This window comes from Chiloscyllium plagiosum, chromosome 28 (assembly GCF_004010195.1).
Source record: "Chiloscyllium plagiosum isolate BGI_BamShark_2017 chromosome 28, ASM401019v2, whole genome shotgun sequence".
NCBI lineage: Eukaryota > Metazoa > Chordata > Chondrichthyes > Orectolobiformes > Hemiscylliidae > Chiloscyllium > Chiloscyllium plagiosum.
The window spans coordinates 23,383,091-23,399,270 of NC_057737.1; the positions used below are offsets into that span (position 1 = coordinate 23,383,091).

A 16,180-nucleotide genomic window follows, 5' to 3' on the forward strand; every position below is an offset into this window, starting at 1 on the left:
AGAGAAAAATGCAAACCATGGCATGTAAATAATTGATTGTGGCAGACTAAAGCAGACCCAAACTCCCACAAAATGTATTCAAACAGGAGAAGTTCCAGATGATAGATTGGAAGCTAATAATGCAAACTTTAATCTGTTTTTGGGCCTATGTTATCCGCCTTAATGAAAAATGTTGATCAGTGAGTGGCAAAAATTAGCAGGATGAAATTTTGATCTTTTGCGTAAGATCTAGCAGCATTCTGAAAACAGGTAAGTATTAACAATGACCAAAGAATCAAGGCTTTGCATTATGGTCATTTTCATTAAGCGAATCATGGAGGTTCCAGTATGTTTGACAGAACAAATAAAAACCAAAGAACTGCAGATGGTTTTAATCAGAGACAAAAACAGAAATTGCTGGAAAAGCTCAGCAGGTCTGGCAGCATCTGTGGAGAGAAATCAGAGTTAACGTTTCGGGTCCAGTGACCCAAGTTCTGAGGAAGGGTCACTCGACCCAAAGCGTTAACTCTGATTTCGCTCCACAATTGCTGCCAGACCTGCTGAGCTTTTCCAGCAATATTTAAATGAACTATGAGTTGCTTAGATTATTTTAGTCTGGATTTATTACCTTCTCCCACATAATCATTCATCATGCTGAACTTGTATGCATGACTTGTATGTTTATACAGTTGGAAGCAAACCTTTTAAAAATTTTCTCTCAGTATTTTTAAGAAGAGAAATGATTTTACCCTTTTTTGTTCTTCCACTTCCAATGGACTGGTGATGTCTGTTACTGGGATGTCCTTGGTGTTTGCTAAAGAAGTCACACAATAAAGGCATGTTACACAAACTCATTGCACAAGGAGAACAGAGGAAGCTGGGTAATCCCATTCCTGCAGAAAATCCCTTAACTGATATGTGATAAAGTCATATCTTAAATACAGTGACATCAGGAATAAACTGTTAATTTTGCTATTTCCCACTGTGTGATCTGATAACAGCTAGAGTGAAAATTGAGGGAAAAGTATATATATTTATTATTTCACATTAATGCAAATAATTGCAGTATAAACAGCACTTTAATATACCTCACTGAATGATGTATGCAGCCTCTTATCGACACAGCAGCTGGCCCTATCTGGAATATTAAAATTGAAGACCTACCCGGTTTCAAATTTTCCTTTACCAATGAGCCATAAAAAGACAGAAAAAACAGAATATACTTTAAAATTTTCCATTTATATGTTAAGAGATTTTGCTCTTGGCTATCCAATTCCATACGGTGCTGCTGTCAAAGAGAGCATGAATTCAGCAGATGTATAACTGCAATTGTAAAGCAAAATCTACATACAATAAGGAATTCATGTGTGTCTGTTCAACCTGTTCCTGCAGTAAAGTATCAGTAAATAAAATATACTGTGAATAAAGTGAGGTTTAATGCCCCAGATGTTTTCTTGATTCACAAAGAAATAAAATGACAATTTAGATGACACCTTTTTAACCATTGCACAGTCAGTTTTTGAAAGAAATTACATTTAATCTTATGTCTGGGCAATTTTTAAATTATTTTAACTGTCATTATGATGCATCCATCTCAATTAAAGTCTGGCCACAATCACCCCCCAGAAAATGTGAATCATGGGAAAGTGAATCATGAAAAATGGCAATCTCTACTGCCAATCATCTGTCAGTCATTTATTATGCTGATGTTCTACCCATTCCACAGGTAATTTTTCAGCATTCCCAAACCTGTTTGAGTGCTAAAGCCATTATTAATAAATGGACAAGTATAATTAAACATCCCAGAGGTTGATGGGATGTTATATTACAGAGGAGTTGCAATCTGTTCGGCTCAGTATGAGCGATTTCACTCGGCTTCTTCTTCCCACAAAAATGTTAAACTAAAACTTTGTCAATTCCTAGAATTTAGGTTAGTTTTTAACTTATTTTTCACAAATAGTGATTACATTCAGAAACTAGGGAAAAGAAAATCTGACTCTGAATCAATCCAGTTAATTAAAAAATACGTTGAGGGTGCCCATAAGGGACAGAAGTCCAATTTCGAAAGGTATGTACTGAGGGATATGAAATCTGTACTGAACATCATTTGGATCAACTGGTCAAAGTAACCTTGCAGAAAAGAAAAGTAAATGCTTATCACCTTGTCAAATATACTTTCACCTTGGGAAGGTCTGATAGGAATTCTATCTTGATTGGAGGCTAAATTGCAATACAATTCCTAGTGCACTGTACAAATTTATATTAATTAGCAGCCCAGTTTTACTTACTATAATCAAATTGAGTTACCTTTAAGAGGAAGCTCTTTTGAGCCATGTTTCAGCAGTAGGTTACTTGGGAAGTGTCCGGTTTTACAGATTTCTTGGAGCAGCCAGTTATAGACATCCTGAGCACAATAAGAAGTATGACCTTGTTTCCAAATGCAGTCACATTTCATTACAATCCTATGATAGTCTTTAAAACAGGCAATAAATCATTCAGAATGAATTAACCTAGTCTGTTTCTGACAGGAAGAAACCTTAAAATAGTGAACAAACTTTTTATTTTACAGTGGCTACTCCAACCAGCAGTAATGGTGCCCTCTAATGGCTGATAAATGCAATATTCAATGGATATGAACATATTTACTAGATTAAATATGTTAAATGGTTAAAATCTACATAAATGTTTAAAATTAAATTTGCAGTTTTGATGAATGTACAGTTTTATTTTATTGTGTTTCAATGCCGATTTGAATGACATCGCAGACCTTTTCTGTCCCACTATAAACTTCACTAGCTTACCAATGTCATTGACATCTGGCACTGCTCACCTCTGTAAAATTGAGGAGAAGTGGGTAGGAGGGTGATGGGAAGGTCACACGGGAATTTTATGCTCTAACTCACAACTTCCTGTCTGAAGTGTGGCCATAAATTTCTGTCCCATACTTCGGCAATTATCTGGAAGGATTTTCATCTTCTTTATCTGGCTGCTGCTCTTGCAGCCACCAGGTATCATACTGACCCAGAGATAGTCAAATAGTGCATTCAAAAAATATCCACATTCACCTGGTTTGAGCTATAGGAAGAGGCTGAATAAGCTGGGGCCATATTCCCTGGAGTGTTGGAGGCTGAGAGGTGACCTTATAGAGGTTTATAAAATCATGAGGTGCATGGATAGGGTGAATAATTTTTCAGGGTAAGCGAGTCCAAAACTAGAGGGCATAGGTTTAGGGTGAGGGGGAAAGATTTGAAAGGAATGTAAGGGGCAACGTTTTCATGCAGAAGGTGGTGCGTCTATGGAATAAGCTGCCAGAGGAAGTGGTGGAGCTTGGTACAATTCCAACATTTAAAAGACATCTGGATGGATATATGAATAGGGAGGGTTTAGAGGGATATGGGTGAAATGCTAGCAAATGGGACTAAATTAATTCAGGATATCTGGTCAGCATGGGTGAGTTGGACTGAAGAGTCTGTTTCCGTGATGTACATCTCTATGAGTCTCTCTAACAGAACACTGAATATCATGGGAGGTCATATAATATGTGTGATAACATTTGTTAAGATAAGAAAGAAAGAATATTTATGGAAACTAATTCCTGTTAAAACTGAGACTTGTGTATGACACAGCAACAGTCAGTCTGTACCTCCAGAGTGTTATAATCCAGGAAGACTTTGCTGTACTCCTTGCCTCTGAAATGAGCAATGATCTTTATTGTTCCTTTCTGAACTTCTTCGAGCACACTATTCTTTTTCTTCGTTTGAAGCAAAAGCTGTTTTGAATTCACAAAACAAATCAGGTTTTGTTCACTCGATGCTCTTTATAACCTGTTGAGATCAAGATGACAACAAATCCTAACCCTTTATTGAGCTTGTGAATGTCAACCATCTTGCCTGCTTTACAGCGAGGTTCTGACACATGATCATTTTCTATTTGTGGCCCCCACTAACCAAGAATTTAGGCAGTGACATAAGACTGTCACAGGTACACAGTTTCTTACCTTGTTAAACCGGATCCTCATGTATGCCATCTTTTCAGCAACAGATCTGATATAAGTGAAAGGAACGTGTGTCAATTAGAAGCATAACAGTTGCCTTTTTATTCTTTACTCTTTAATGTGAAGATTCACTGAATTCAACATACTAACTTACACTGCAGGAAAATCTCATGGGAGAATTTATTCTTCACTATTACCAGGTTGTGTTCTTGATATTGTGGATAATAACATAAGAACATAAGACGTTGGAGAAGGCCAGTCGGCCCCTTGAGCCTGTGCCATCATTCAATGAGATCATGCCTGACTGGCTTGTGGCCATCTCTCCTGACCCAGCCCCACCCCCAATCCTGGACGTCCCTCTCAATTAAAATCTAATTCAAACTTGAACATGTTCAATGACCCACCCTCCTCTGCACACTAGTGAAGAGAAATCCAAATACTATAGCAACTAAAGCATTGTTAAATAACTGGTGAGCAAGAACAGTCCAAAGGCAACTGACTATTGTTCAAGGAGAAAGTGAGAACTGCAGATCCTGGCGATCAGAGCTGAAAATGTGTTGCTGGAAAAGCGCAGCAGGTCAGGCAGCATCCAAAGAGCAGGAGAATCGACGTTTCGGGCATGACCCATTTGTCAGGAAAACTTCTATGTCAGTATATGTTTAGTTCAGATTGTGGCAGAGTTGTATCAGCTCCCAGCCCTCACAACATGAGGAATCAATGTAATTATACTAACAACACAATCCACACTCAGCACTAAATGTTAATAGTGATGACAGCAAGGGTCTGTACAGAAAGCCAAACTCTTGGCCAAACTAACTGAGCATCAATCTGAAAATACATAGACATATTTTTGACTGTTAAATACTTCTGTGTTTATCTATGGGCATACAGTTTAACTGTGATGTTCCCATTGCAGATTCGGATTTGCCCTCATTAGAGGAAAGTATTTCTTAAAATGTAAATAAGGACCATTGGGTGAAATAGCAATAAGGAGCAAACAAGCTCATTCCTGATGACAAGCTTATGCTCAAAACGTTGACTCTCCTATTCCTCGGATGCTGCCTGACTGGCTGTGCTTTTCCAGCACCACACTCTACTCTGATCTCCAGCATCTGCATTCCTCACTTTCTCCAAGAAGACAACATCATCAGGGGAAGAGAAAGAAAGTTGACACAAAAAATGACATTCATTGATTGTATTCTTAGTTTAGTCTCAATTTATTTATGAGATTTACTTCAGAGGAGAAGACGAGAAGGAGAACAAAAGTAGCCAATGCATAACTTGTATAACGGGGGTCTTTTGGCAGTATTTCCAATTCTGGGTTATAAGATAACCAAATAGATTAGATGTTCTAAACAGTTTATAAGTCCTACAACTGTAACTACACTTCAAAACTATTTTATTTTTTGTGAAGTACTCTGGAGTGTTCTGCAGTCATGAGAGATAGTTGAAAAAGACAGTTTATTTTTTAATTTCAGTGCTAGCAGAATTGAAAAGTTTCTAAAAGCCTAGTAACACCATATTGTTTTTTGTCCTGTTTTCATTTGATAAACCAAAAAAAATGCCAATTTTATTTGTGAAGAAGACGGGTATTAAGAATATACCCAGTAGAATCTAATTGATGGACACTATGTAAAATGCAATTTTAAAATCTTACTGCTTTCCATTTTTCAGAAGATTCAAAGAATCAAAAGATTCTTTGGAACATCAAAATAACTCACAATTATGTCCACAAAAAGAAGTTATTTCTTTAATGTCAGCAACTTTTACTAAAGATATAAACATCTCTACACAGGCTTTGCACCCTTTCTTAATTTTATTGTTATAAGATAAATAGAACAAGTCAAATTAAAACTGGGTGTGGCAGCATTTTTGTTTTGGTTGTTTTTAGCTTACCACATGTTTGTTTTTCAACTATTTTGCAGCTTCATGTTAGTGTTTATGCTTCACATAAATCTCCTCACCCCTGACTTCATCTAACACTATCAGTGCACCGATCAAAAATTCTTCACTGGTGAATAATCAAACAAATATCTGAGCAATATGTGAAACACGTGGTGGTACAAATACAGATTTAAAAACATTGCAGTCTTTCCAATTTTCAGAAAAGCCTTTTAACAAACTATTTTAGAAAGACCTGTACCTTGTATCATAAGCTGCATTCTTGACTCATTAAATAATCAGCATTCAAAATATATTTTCCTTATTGTATTTACCTTGTGGCTGGGTCCATCTCCTGAACATTAGCTGCCCTCTCCAGTTATCACCCTCCAATGGTCGGACATAGAATATGGTGGAATTTTACATTGTGTAATCTATTTACAATGATATTGAGAAGAATAATCAAACCAAGGGCCAATCTCTTCTGCTCAAATACATTCATTGAATCATATGATATTTTTTACATACATTTCAGTTCATAGGGCATTTCATTCATTACATCTTAATTATAAGTTATTGCATTACATCTAGAAATGTCTGCTTTCATATGACAGGTTAAGCAGGAATTACTTTAGTTAACCATTCAGCACAGTGGCAAGCACTGCTACCTCACAGCGCCAGAGACCTGGGTTCAATTCCCACCTCAGGTGACTCTCTGTGTGGAGTTTGCATGTTCTCCCCGTGTCTGCGTGGGTTTGCTCTAATTTCCTCCCACACTCCAAAAGTGTGCAGGTTAGGTGAATTGGCCATGCTAAATTGCCCGTAGTGTTAGGTGAAGGGGTCAATGTAGCGGGGTGGGTTGCGGGTGAGTGTGGACTTGTTGGGCTGAAGGGCCTGTTTCCACACTGTCAGTAATCTAACCTAACTTGTTAGTCAAGGATCAGTTAGCAAAAACTAACAGTTAAATCTTTGCATGAGGTATCTGTATTTATATTTTCATTATCTTTGTATGCATGCGATTGTTTAGCTGTTAAGTTATTGAGTTTAGAAATTGGCCAATTGTTTGAGGTAGTTAATTGCATGTTTCAGGTTTCCTATTGAGATTCACAGTGAAGCCATAACCATAGAAACATGAAGTTATAACATAGGGGTAGAATGTGTAGAGCCTGTGCTGAAGTCCCAACTCTTCAACTGAAGTTATTCTCATCTTGTTACCTTCTTTCCACATCTTTTTATGCTCTTCAAGTTTCAAATGACATAAATTTAAATCCAGGAGAGTCTAGATTTTCCTTCTATTGCAATGGATGGAATAACAATCCAGCAGGTTCAATAAGGAATGTTTAGTCATCCCGTCCACCTCCCCACCTTTCTCTTATTGTGCAGTTGCCTGATTAATAAAGAACAACTTTTACATAACAACTCATTACTATAGCAGACAAGAGCAGGGTTGTTGTCAAATCACTCCCTTTATTGCACAGGTGGAATCAATGGGTGTTTTAAAGTTTTGAAAAGAGGCTATTCATCCTCATGGTCCAACTATTAGCAGTGATATAGTCTTCTGTCTGCTTCTGAAACTAATTTATTAAAAATCACATTCAGAGCCCATTCAGACCCTAATATCACAAGGTGCCCTCAAACGATCCAAATAATTAGCTTTATTTACATGATCAATAACAGTTCTGCAGGGTTTGGAACCTCAGCATGATGAAAATTTTCTGTTCAGTTAAGTTTATTTGGTTTATCACTTACATCCTTCTTGGTTCTTATCTGACTTTAGGAGCGTGCCTTCCTTTCATTACCAAGTGGTTGATTTTATGTCACCATATATTGTTACTAAAAAGGGAGCTGTTATGTTTCCCTTCACTGATCAAGGTTCAAACCAATGTTCTTTTGCCTTATGTCTACTTGTCCTTCAAAAATAAATCTTAAACTGACGCTGTAGTCACAAGTTATCAACCAGATATGATAGATTGAGCAAAAGCCATCACACATTAACAAATGCTCAATTTTAATATTTCTGTGTTCAATCCTAGTTGTTCTCAAATCTTTTCACCACATTGTTAGACAAGGCAAAGGACCCGGTAATAAATGCAGAAAATGCTGGAGAAACTCAGCAGCACTGGCAGAGTTCACATTTTGAGTCTAAAGACCCTTTATCTTACTCTTTGGAACGATTCAGAAGAAGAGTCTTTGGACTCAACTCATTCACCATATTTCTCTCTCTATAGATGTTAACACACTATTGAGTTTCTCAAGAATCTTCTACCGCTCTTTCAGATTTCCAGCATCGACAGTAGCTGTTTTTAAAAGATTGCAAACCAGCTACTGACTTAATCTACCGGATGTAGGTTTGCCCGTTGAGCTGGAAGGTTGGTTTTCAGATGTTTTGTCACCATACTAGGCAACATCATCAGTGAGCCTCCGGATGAAGCATTGGTGGTATGGCCTGCTTTCTATTTATGTGTTTGGGTTTCCTTGGGTTGATTGTGCCATCTCCTGTGGTGATGTTATTTCCTGTCCTTTTTCTCAGTAAATGTTATTCTACTCACTTTCACTTCCTGATGTAAAATAACTCATGAGGATTTAATGGGAAGAATTATTTCTCATTCCAAGTTGGAGAGCTTCAACATTCAGCTAAATGTTGGACTTTGTTTGTAGAAGTGAAAATCAGTTCTTGAGAATGGCAGAAGGATCTTCAGAGTAATGTTGGTAAATCCAAGATGCTTGGACCATGTACAGAGTCAAAAGTTAATTAAACTTTTATCACTGAATACCAACTTCAGTGTCCACTTGGAGATTCCCTGTAAACTATATTGAGAAGTAGCAGCATCATTAATCAAAGGTTTTGCTAACATTTGTCCTTCAATTAAAAGCACAAAAACAGGTTTCCTGATCATCTTCACTTTGCTGTTTATGGGAATGTGATGCTGAGATTTGGCTGTCACGTTTCCTCCACCTAAAGTAGTGACAAAAATTCATAAGTAATTATTTGGTTATAACGCACTTTGACTCACCCAGTCATTGTCAATAGTTCTACGTAAATGCAAGCCTTTCATTCTTCCTTTGAAAAGACCATAAGATGTAAGAGCAGAAGGTCAATCAGATCACTGAGTCTGCTCTTCCATTCAATGAGATCAAGGTTGATCTAATAATCCTCAACTTTCTTGCCTTGTCGCTAGAACTCTGGATTCCATTACTAATTAAAGATCTATTTAACCCATCCTCGCATATACTTGATCACCCAGCCTCAAAAGTTCTCTGCAATAAAGAATTCCACAACCTGACGACCCTCTGAGAAAAGAAATCCTCCACATCTCAGCCAAAATGACTATCCAATGGCTGTAGAGGAACTCTGAAATGTTACAACTGCAAATGTCAAAGAAGCCTCAAAGGGAGAAATGGAGTAAAAACTGAAGTTTAGTCTTCTGTGAATATCTCAGAACATGGTAGTGAAAAACACAGCAGTCTGGGTGAGAAACATATCTGCATTTTCCTTTTTCGAATCTACACAGGGACAAGAGATAAAAGTAAGCTTCAGCCCTGATCTGTGTGCATTAATTCTGCCCTAATGTATGGATTGTAGGGTTCTGGTTTGCACTCAGTAATTTGCTGATTTTAGGTGGTTCGAACCACCCCACAGATCCCTGGTTCTGACACTGGACTTATTTAGGGAAGGTGAAATGAAGAAGGCAGTAAACAGATGTTTCAGGGCAAAAGAACCTCTGCATTTACTTATAATACAAAAGGTAAGTATAATACAAGAAATAAAGACGGATGCAATAAACAATGAAATTAGCACAATTAATTATACTGAGGACAGTAATACTATTAAATATTTTATTTGCTAGATTGAACATTATTAGAACTTAAAACAAGGGTTTTAATCACAGAAACTTAAGACCATAAGACCATAAGACCATAAGACATAGGAGTGGAAGTAAGGCCATTCAGCCCATCGAGTCCCCTCCGCCATTCAATCATGGCTGATGGGCATTTCAACGCCACTTATCTGCACTCTCCCTATATACCCCCTAATTCCTTGCAAGACTAAGAATTGATCAATCTCTGCTTTGAAGACATTTAATGTCCCGGCCTCCACTGCGCTCTGTGGCAATAAATTCCACAGGCCCACCACTCTCTGGTTGAAGAAATGTTTTCTCATTTCCGTTCTAAACTGACCATCTCTAATTCTAAGGCTGTGCCCATGGGTCCTAGTACCCCTGCCTGACGGAAAGAACTTCCCAGCATCCACCCTTTCTAAGTCATGCATTATCTTGTAAGTTTCTATTAGATCTCCCCTCAACTTTCTAAACTCTAATGAATACAATCCCAGGATCGTCAGCCGTCCATCGTATGTTACGCCTACCATTCTAGGGATCATTCGTGTGAATCTCCGCTGGACATGTTCCAGTTCCAGTATGCCCTTCCTGAGGTGTAAGGCCCAGAATTGGACACAGTATTCTAAATGGGGCCTAACCAGAGCATTATAAATTCTCAGCAGCACATCACTGCTTTTACATTCCAACCCTCTTGAGATAAATGACAACATTACGTTTGCTTTCTTAGCCATGGACTCAACCAGCAAGTCAACATTTAGAGAATCTGCACTAGCACTCCCAGATCCCTTTGTAGTTCAGATTTATGAATTTTCTCACTTGAATCAGGCTTTCTACACTTGGGGTCCTGTACACTGCCACCACCTCCCTTCCCCTCCTTGCTAGCATGGCCAGAAGCTTTAAGTTCTTGGAAGTCTAAGCTCACCATTGAGGAAAATGCAATTTTGAAGTACAACTGGCTGTATCCACTTGCCGTACCTGGTACCTAGATGAAGACTTCGGACTGCATAGGCCTTTCGTCTGGGTTGAGTCCGCGGATGCAGTACAATGCATAATGAATCTATTGGGTTAGTACTTGGTTTTCCTTACTTTCTGATGGTTTTGCAGGCCCTGTTTTCGCCTTGGGATGTGTCTGAGGCCTGGTGGTATTGGGAGGGTCAGTGGTTTTCAGGGTTTGTTAGTTCTTACGAGTAATGGCCATGGTTGGTTACCGTTAGTTCCCTGATTCAGAACATGCCTGTGTCAGTAGCTCTAGAATAGCCACTGGAATTAGCTGTTGGAATTTTTCTTCTGGAAATAGTTCTTTGGAACACTTCTTGGAATCTCTCCTGGGGATAGCTGCTTGGAACGCCTCCTTTAGAAATAGCTGCCTCAGGTGAGGTCGGGACCTGTGATTAAACCAATTGTGGGCCCCTTATCTTTGCACCTAATCTGTGCCTTCCATTGTGTTTCCTGGTGTTTCTTCTTGAAGTCAATTGGTTTCCAGATTGTTAAGCGTATGTCTAAATGGATTTTGATTGAAGTTGAATGTTCAGTATCTCTGTAGGCCTCATACTGTCTTGTGCTGGCAAAGCCTGGGGTGTAAAAGTTAGTTACAGTCTCAGTGTTCAGTTTGGTTGATTGTTCTCTTAGAGTGGAGGTGTAAATTGGAATTCCAAATTGAGCAATACTTTCAGACAGAAATCATTCCAGCTCTGTAGATGTTTGCAGACTGAGGCCTGGATTTTGTCCAGTATTTTAGATAATGGGGATTTTCACTCAATCCTGCAAGACTAATATGATTGTGAGAGTCACAACTTTGAGAATAGTCTTTAAACATTCCTACATCACAGGTAAGAAAAGGGAAACACACTCTGCCACTCTAAGTGTTGCCAGTTAGCCAGTGTCAAAAGATAGTTAAATCAACCTCCAAAGCCAAGAATCTCAAAATTAACTGTTCAGCTGCCAATGCCAATATTACTGCAATACCCAATATAATTGCCAAAACATGCATTTAGGATGACAAAGTGCCTCACAGTGCCAGGGACCAGGTTCAATCCCAGCCTCAGGCAACTGTCTGTGTGGAGTTTGTACATTCTCCCTCTCTTTGCGTGGGTTTCCTTGAGGTGCTCTGGATTCCTCCCAAAGTCCGAAGATGTGCAGGTTGCAGTGAATTGGCCATGCTAAATTGCCCATAGTGTTCAGGGATGTGTAGGTTAGGGTGAAGTAGCCATGCTAAGTTGCCCATAGTGTCCCAGGATGTGCAAGCTTGGTGGATTAGCCATGGGAAATGCAGGGTTACAGAGATAGGGAACAGGCTGGGTCTGAGTAGAATGCTCTTTAAGGAGGCAGTGATGACTTGATGGGCCAAATGGCCCGCTCCCACACAACAGGGACTTTAACAAATACCATGAGCTATTCTTCACAACTGACCCATAGAGACTGCTCCATATGCCTTTTAATGTTAGTCTTACTTTGGACTCACTCCTTATTTCTAATCTATGTGCATATGTGTTGTGTTAGTTTTCTTTCTCATATTTAGTAACTAATAAACTCACTCTTTTGTTAGTTCAAGTATGCATTAAATTGACTCCTTTTAAAACGTAAATTAATTTAAGATATAATCATAATAACCTGGGGAACCTTGGCTAGGGTCTGGTCATTACATACTTTAAAACTGATTACTTCTGGTGATTCACACCCTCATAATCAAAACGTTCCTGGATTATTTGGAGATGCGGATGTTAGTTACTTATTAGCAATTTAGCCACTGAATAGTGTGTGGTGTATATTGTTGGTCTCAGTTTGGTTATTCCTCACTAGCCATGAGTCAGAGATGCAATAGTACCACTGCACCAGGTTAGTAGACAACGGATTTCACATTCGTCCATTACACTCATTCATTGCTCAATTCACCCATTTAAACTGTGGGCCTACAGAACCTGCTGCCTCACAGCGCCAGAGACCCGGGTTCAATTCCCGACTCAGGCGACTGACTGTGTGGAGTTTGCACGTTCTCCCCGTGTCTGCGTGGGTTCCCTCCGGGTGCTCCGGTTTCCTCCCACAGTCCAAAGATGTGCAGGTCAGGTGAATTGGCCATGCTAAATTGCCCGTAGTGTTAGGTAAGGGGTAAATGTAGGGGTATGGGTGAGTTGCGCTTCGGCAGGGCGGTGTGGACTTGTTGGGCCGAAGGGCCTGTTTCCACACCGTAAGTAATCTAATGTAAGTAATCTAATCTAATCTGTGTCATGATAAACCTCATTCCCATTCAAGTCACTTATCCAGGTGCTATCAATGGTTAATTCTAAAATCCATGTAAGCAGCCTTATGTTCATTGCTGCATCCAGGTTGTGAAGCTCAATGCTTGTATGGCATTATTGAAGTGTTTTGTAACATCCTCCTTTCTGCCACATTTTGCTACCATGTCTTGCAGCTGTTGGAAGGTATAAGATCCTAGGAATTGGGAAGCCACATGGTGGTTGAATCAATGACACATTTTTCAAGGGGCATATGTCCTTACCCATTTCCTGACCTTTACAACAGTACTTAGCTATGTGCTACTGGGACTTACTCAAATATCTCTATTTCTCTGTTACAATAGGCAGGGGAAAATGCATCTCAATGTATCTTTCAAACAACTAAGTGATTATCCACAGTCTACAAAGGACCATCACATCTCTCTGCACTAGAGAGAGACAAATGTTAACATTTAGCTTTAGCGACACCAGCTGATGGTTGTGTTTTAACTGTGATTCAAAAGGCACTGTTCTGTCTTTGCAATTGCTCCATCTGCTGCCCACATTTAGGAAAACTTCCTTCCCAGTTATCAATCCTTTTATATCAGGCTGTGATTGACACATATCTTTTTATAAAATGAGTATATCTCATAGTCTGCTAATTTTCTTTCCTTCTCCCATCCTCCAACCCCATCTCTGTTATCTTCCACATTAATTCCTCAAACTTTCTTCTCCACTTTTCCTGATCTTGGTTTCTTTGTGAACTTGATGAGAGAATACTAAAAGCTAACATGCTTTTGTCTACTTGTCTTTAAATTTCCTCCTCTATGTTAGCATCCTGAACTGAACCCTGCAAGGTTCAAAAGTTCTCCTCAGAGTTTCCATGTTGTTCTCATCATTTGGCCACTTACACCCAATGTACATCTGCATAGTTGCTTTAATTATGAAATCCAACTCCGGTATAATCAACCTAATCTAGTGAAAATCAGAAGGTGTACACAAAATCATAAGGGAGCTTTTGAAAGGGAATAAAAGAAACCATAATTAAACTGGTCTATTTGTCAGTAAGTGTAGAGCATAAAACCCCCAAAAAATGTGATATTAGGTATGTACCTTCACCTGGACCATCTCTGACACCTCTTTTCCCGTCCTGGAACTCTCCATCTCCATCAACGGTGACCAACTCAACACGGACATTTTCTACAAACCCGACGCCACAGCTAACTGGATTATACCTTCTCCCACCATGCCTCCTGCAAAATTGCTATCCCATATTCCCAATTCCTCTGCCTCCACCGCATCTGTTCCCAGGAGGACCAGTTCCACCACAGAACACACCAGATTGCCTCCTTCTTTAAAGACTGCAATTTCTCCTCCCATGTGGTTGATGATGTCCTCCAGTGCATCTCATCCACTTCCCACACCTACGCCCTCGAACCCCACCCCTCCAACCGCGACAAGGACAGATGCTTCGGTCCTCACCTTCCACCCCACCAACCTCCATATACCTCACATCATCCTCTGCCATTTCAGACACCTACAAACAGACCCCACCACCAGAGATATCCCTGTTCCATAAAGACCGTTCCCTCTGTGACTACCTCGTCACGTCCATGCCACCTAACAACCCACCCTCCCTTCCCAGCACCTTCCCCTGCCACCACAAAACCTGCGCCCACACCTCCTCCCTCACTTCCATCCAAGGCTTCAAAGGAGCTTTCCAGATCCATCAAGGTTTCACCTGCACTTCCACACATGTTATTTACTGTATTTGTTGCTCCCGATGCGGTCTCCTCTACAGTAGGGAACAGGACACCTACTCGCACAGCACTTCAGAGAACATCTCCGGGACACCTGCACCAATCAACCCCACTGCCCCGTGGCCGAACACTTCAACTCCCCCTCTCACTCTGCCAAGGACATGCAGGTTCTGGACCTCCTCCATTGTCACTCCCTAACCACCTGATGCCTGGAGGAAGAACACCTCATCTCTGCCTTGGGACCCTCCAACCCCATGGCAACAATGTGGACCTCACCAGTTTCCTCATTTCCCCGCTCCCCATCTTATCCCAGTTACAACCTTCCAGCCCAGCACCGTTTTCATGACCTGTCCCATCTCTCCATCTTCCTTCCTACCTATCCACTCCACCCTTCCTTCCGACCTATCACCTTTACCCCCATCTCCATCCACCTATTGCACTCTCAGCTACCTTCCACTCAGTTCTGAGGCTCCCAGCCTCATTCCGGATGAAGCGCTTTTGCCCAAAACGCCGATTTTCCTGCTCCTCGGATGCTGCTTGACCTGCTGTGCTTTTCCAGCACCACCACACTCTTGACGTTTATCACATGGTTTGCCCAAATGGAAACAGTAATAGAAACATAATTTCCGATACAGTTATTATTAAAACAGATTTACACAATAATTGATCACAGAAACACAGAATGATTACAGCAAGCGGCCATTTGGTCCATTGTGTCTGAGCTGACTCTACAAATGAGCAAAGCATTCAGTGCCATTCCCACACCCTTCTCCCATAGCCCTGCACATTCTTCCTTTTAAGGTAATGATTCACTTCCTTCCCAAGTACTGCAACTGAACCTGCCTCCACCCTACTTTCAAGTAGAGCATTCCAGATGCTAACAACTCGCTGTTTGACAAAGTTTCTCCTCATGTAAAAGTTGCTTAATTTGTTAATTATCTTAAATCTCTGGTTCTTGACCCTTCACCAGGAGAAACAGCTTCTCACTATCGACATTACCCAGGATTTTGAATGCTCATATCAAATCCCCTGTCAACATTATCCAAATAAAACTAGCCCAACGTTTCCAATCTATCCACTAAACTGAAATTCCTCATCCATAAAATCTTGTGGATCTTTTCTGCACCCTCTCTAAAGCTTTCACATCTTTGGAAAGAAATATTCCCGTTAATTTAATCCTTCTTTTGCCTCACCCAACAAACCCCATAACAGCAGAGACAGGGAGAGTGCAGGAAGGAAATGTTTCATCATGATGTTCTTCGGTCATTGTGTAGGCACTCTCGGTGGACCAGCTAGCCTTTCATTCTTGTCAGTTTTACATGTGGAACCAGGTGGATAAATCTTCCAGAGAGGCAACACTGGACAATATGTCAAAGCATTATCAACGGTGCATAACATTCTATAATTCTGCAGTTTTACAATGCACTATTTTATCAAGAAACTAGCATTATCATTGTACCAAACAGAATACTTGTCTTATTGTTTGTGAATAAATCAAATATGGATAAGAATAAA

General features: G+C 40.0%; 1 long non-coding RNA gene across 1 annotated transcript; it reads right to left on the minus strand.

The window, feature by feature from the left end:
* Window positions 1-728: 728 nt before the first annotated feature.
* On the minus strand, window positions 729-3,693 carry LOC122563845. The gene is made up of 3 exons (XR_006315754.1): window positions 3,623-3,693; window positions 2,287-2,383; window positions 729-793 (listed from the first exon to the last, which is right to left on the minus strand). It is a non-coding gene; the product is annotated as an uncharacterized LOC122563845 (long non-coding RNA).
* Between the last annotated feature and the right edge of the window lie 12,487 nt (window positions 3,694-16,180).